Source organism: Alosa sapidissima, unplaced genomic scaffold (assembly GCF_018492685.1).
Source record: "Alosa sapidissima isolate fAloSap1 unplaced genomic scaffold, fAloSap1.pri scaffold_61_multi, whole genome shotgun sequence".
NCBI lineage: Eukaryota > Metazoa > Chordata > Actinopteri > Clupeiformes > Clupeidae > Alosa > Alosa sapidissima.
This window is the reverse complement of record NW_024582157.1, coordinates 222,501-227,500: the sequence shown is the minus strand read 5'-3', so window position 1 is coordinate 227,500 and position 5,000 is coordinate 222,501. Positions and strand designations below refer to the sequence as shown.

Genomic DNA, 5,000 nt, shown 5'->3' with positions numbered 1-5,000 from the left:
TGCACAGCTCTCAAATGCCCCGACTGCCGCCGCGCAGACATTAGATGCACGTGCCGCACGTCGGAGAATGAGGATGACGGGGAAGAGTGCGAGAGTGTGGCGGCAGCGGAGGCGAGGCTCTACCAGGATGAGGAGGATGAGGCTCTACCACTGCTGCCTATGGGCAGCCCCAGCACCGAGGAGGAGGACATCCCTTGCGCCCAGCCTCAGAGAGAGCCGGCACCCTCCCCATTGTCGGAGAACTTAGACCTCAACTTTGAGACGCTGATGGGGAGTGAGGATGCCGGTCGCAATTCAGAGACAGAGGAGGCTGAATGCGCAGGGAAGGGGCAGTTGGAGGAACATGAAGACATGGATACCGATTTAAGCCAGAAAGAAGACAGGAAAAGATTAAGAGACGCTGAAGAAGAGGGTGGGTTTTTAACTAAGTTATTATCTTTTAAACAACCCCGAGTAAAACAAAAGCAGACGCAGTTGAACATAAAAGGGGTTTTAGAGGACCAGGAAAAGAGGAGAAAAAAGAAATTGCATGTACGCTTAGGAGGAGAGGAGAAAGAAAATACTTAAATGATGGGTTTTAATTATGTATTGTTTTTATTTCTATTTATTTTTTTAATGGGCTGGGATTTTATTTCCATTAATATGAGAGGGGGTGTAAATCCAACAAAATTAGAGAAACTAATAAAGGTGACTGAAAAAAATCAAATTATTTTATTACAAGAAACAAATTGGACTAATGATATTGGAGAGGGTTTTAGGAAAAGATGGGATGGTGAAGTGTTCTACAATGTTAGCAGAAAGCAAGGCAGAGGTTTAGCTGTTTTAATTAAAAGAGAAACATGTGGGGCAGTGAAAGAAATATATAGTGACAATGAGGGGAAGATTTTAACTTTACAAATTGAAAAAGAAAATGAAAAAGTTACTATATGTAATATACATGCACCAAATGAAGAATTGGAAAAAGAAGAGTTTTTTAAAAGGTTGAATGTTTTAATTGAAGGGTGGGAAAATGTTGTTGTTATGGGTGATTTTAATACTGTGCTGAAAAGGGAGGACATAAATGAACAAATGGTCTATAGAACTGATAAAGGGAGAAGAGAGTTGGAGAACCTAATGATAAAACATAACCTGCAAGATGTCTGGAGAGCAAGAAATAAAGATGTTAGAAAATATAGTAGAATGCAAATTGTAATGGATAAAATAAAACAAAGTAGAATAGATATGTGTTTAGTGAAAAATGAATGGGAGGGGGAGGTGAAAAAAGTGTTTTATAAGAAATGTTATTTTAGTGATCATGATTTTATGGAATTGCAACTGGATTTTAATAAAGTGGAAAGAGGGCCTGGAGTTTGGATTTTAAATACAGAGGTTTTAAATAATAACATGTATAAAATGGAGGTGCAGGAACTTATCATAAAGAAGAAGGAAGAAATGTGTATGTACAAAGGATGTTTAAGAATATGGTGGGATAATCTAAAATATGAGATAAAGAAATACACATTAACATTCTGTAAAAAAGCAAGACGAGACAAAAGAATAAGAGAATTCTCACTGAAAAAAGAATTAGAACAAGAACTGGAAAAAGTAGATGAAAAGAGAGAGGATGTAAATAAAATAATGGAGTTGCAGGAAGAACTAAATAAATTTGAGGAAGAAAAGCTAAAAGGTGCAATGATTAGGAGTAGAGCAAAATATATGGTAGAGGGAGAAAAATGTACAAAGTTTTTCTTTAATCTGGAAAAAAGCAGACAAAAATCTGAAGAAATTAGAGGAATCAAAGATAAAGAAGGGAACAGAATAACAGATAAAGAAAGGATTTTAAAAGAAATTCATAACTTTTATGAGGCTTTATTCAAAAAACAAGGAATAGAGAAAGAAGCCAAGGAGTTTTTATTAAGTAAAATTCAAAGAAAAGTGAGTGAAGATGATAGAGAAATGTGTAACAAAAGTATATCTGTAAATGAAATAGAAAATGCAATAGCTGAAATGAAGAATGGTAGAAGCCCAGGCTTAGATGGTTTACCGTGTGAATTTTACAAGTGTTTTAAAGGTGTTTTAATGCCCATTTTAACACAGGTTTTTGAAGAGTGCTGGAAAGATGGTGGTCTAAGTCCTTCTATGAAAAAAGGTGTGATAAAAATAATCTATAAAAGAAAAGGAGACAAAGAAGATCTTAAGAATTTTAGACCCATAAGCCTTTTAAACTGTGATTATAAGATTTTAGCAAAAGTCATGGCTAACAGGCTGAAGAGGGTCTTGCCCACAATCATTGAAACCAATCAAGCATATGCAGTACTGGGTAGAGACATCTCAGACAATGTAAACAGTATAAGAGACAAGATTTGGTTTTTAGAAAAGAAAAAACATAGTGGCTTCGTTGTAAGTATTGATTTGGAGAAAGCGTTTGATAGAGTGGAGCATGACTTTTTATTTGCTGTTTTAGAAAAATTTAATTTTGGAGAAGATTTTATCAAATGTCTGAGATGTCTCTACTCAGATGCGATGAGTTGTGTGAAGTGTAATGGTTTTTTAACGGACTTTGTTTTTTTATCAAGATCAATCAGACAGGGTTGCCCACTGTCAGCACTTTTATACAGTTTAGTTGCGGAGCCCTTAGGCTTGGCAATTAGTGCTGACAGTGGGATAAGGGGAATAGGCGTTGACTGTGAAGATCTTAAAGAAGTTAAAATATATCAGTATGCTGACGATACAACTCTGGTTTTAAAAGATGAAGAAAGTATTTTTAGAGCAATGGAGGTTTTAGAGATTTATTGTAAAGGTTCGGGCGCTCGAATGAATGTGGGCAAGACGGAGTACATGAGGATTGGAGAGGATAGTGTGCTTCTGAGGACGTTACCTTTTCAGGAAGTTAGAGATAGTTTGAAAATTCTGGGGGTCAGAGTAGGGACAAATGAAAGACTAACAACAGGAAAAATGTGGGAGGAGATAATCGGGAATATGAAAGGAAAATTGGCTTTTTGGAAGAGAAGGGATCTGACTCTTAAGGGAAAAATTTTGGTAATCAATACCCTTTTTTTATCAAAAATCTGGTACGTCCTCGGCTCTGTCAGCCTGCCATTTCCAGTTTTAAGGGTTTTTAAAAGTATGGTTTTAAATTTTATTTGGGACGGTAAACCTTCTAAAATAAGTTATGACACACTGATTGGGAAGGTGGAGGAGGGTGGTCTGGGATTGCTTGACCCTTTTATTAGACTGAAGGCCCTCAGAATTAAAGCAGTAAAGCATTTTATGGGGATGGATAAAGAATGGGCCAAAACAATGATGTTTTTTATTGATAATATTTTTAAGATGGGGCCTTCAGTTTTTTTTATGAAAACAAAGGAATATATGACCATCGGCATCCCAGATTTTTATAGGGAAGTTTTAAGGGCCTGGGGGGATTTTTTAGAGTGTGTTAAAATAGAGGTTGAAGGGAGAGAGCATTTTTTAAACCAACCATTGTTTTTAAACCCTAATCTAATGAGTAAAAACAGAGATTTTTATTTCAAAAGCTGGTTCGAAGCGGGTTTTAGGAAAATTAGAGATATTTTTTATGAAATAAAACCAGGGCTTCTACCATTCCAGGGTTTTATAGATGAGTTAAAAAGAAATGACGAACATTATGAAGTGGAAAAAATAAAAAAAGAACTGGAAAAAATCAAAGGTGTAATCCCAGAGAGGTGGTGGAAAACGATAGAGGGTGAAGTGAAAGGGAGAGCAGAGAGATTGTCAATATGTTTTAAAGATAATGACAACACGTTGGAGTCTGGTACACTGAGAAGATTTTATTCATGTTTTAGGGAAAAAGCTTTTATTTCTCCAAAAGCAAATAATTATTGGAAAACCCTCTACCCAGAGATAGAAACAAAAAACATATGGGAAAACATTAGAATAGTTTTTAAATGTCCGCTTTTAGAAAACTTTGACTTTCTTTTAGCACACAATTGCATTTTTAACGAAATGAGGTTATTCAAAATGGGGTTAACAGAGGATGAAAAATGTAAAGTGTGTGGAAAAGAAAGGGAGGGTTTAAAACATATGTTTTTTTATTGTGAGGACTTGATTTGTTTTGTTGAAAAGATCCAAAAAATAGTTATTGACTTTGGTGAAGGAAAAGAAAAGGTGTTGGATAACTGGGAAATGATGTTTTTATTTGGGATCCCAAATGAAGAAAGGAAAAGAAAGAACCAGGCAGTGAACATCGTTTTATCAGTGGCTAGGCATACAGTGTGGGTTAGGAGGGCGGTAGCAAAAAAAAGGAAAAGAAAATTGGACATATGCAAATTGTTTGAGGTAAATTTGAAGAAAGTTTTAGATACACTGTATGCCTATTTTATCTTTAATTACGATCTGGATGTTTTTAACCAAATGTTTGTCTTAAACAACTCTTTTACCCATATTACATGGGAAGGCGTTAAACTAGTTTTACCAAAATGTTCTTAATCCATTTGCCTGTTTACTTCTTTTTAAATATGATTCTTATTTATTCACTAAACTTGCTCAACTTTTTATTGAATGATACTAATGTTATGCCTTATCTGTATTCTGTCACTACAAGTTTGTTCACTATTTATGATATTATTTATTACATGCCGCTCATGATATTATATTTCAGCATAATATGTATTTTTAGATATGAATGTTTTTCTATATACTGAGGTGTTTTATTACTGTTCAAGCTGTAGAAACAACAGAATTTTGAATGAAATGTGAATTGTGAATAAAAGTGGGACATGTTGCAGATGTATTGTAAAAATTGAAAATGTTTAATAAATAAAAGAGACAAAAAAAAAAAAAACTCTCGTCTGATCTCGGAAGCTAAGCAGCGTCGGGCCTGGTTAGTACTTGGATGGGAGACCGCCTGGGAATACCAGGTGCTGTAAGCGTTTTGCTTGCTTGTGCAGGCAGAGCGGTTGAGGTGGATGAACGTGTCCGAGTGGTTGAGTAATCGCTTACGGCCATACCACGCTGAGCACGCCCGCTCTCGTCTGATCTCGGAA

At 35.7% G+C, this 5,000-nt stretch overlaps 1 non-coding gene across 1 annotated transcript in view; it reads left to right on the top strand.

Moving 5' to 3' along the window:
- The first annotated feature begins 4,950 nt into the window (after window positions 1-4,950).
- Window positions 4,951-5,000, top strand: part of LOC121703866 — a 119-nt gene continuing 69 nt past the window's right edge. Inside the window, exon 1 of the ribosomal RNA XR_006030158.1 lies at window positions 4,951-5,000. This exon is cut by the window's right edge and continues 69 nt beyond it. This is a non-coding gene — a ribosomal RNA (5S ribosomal RNA).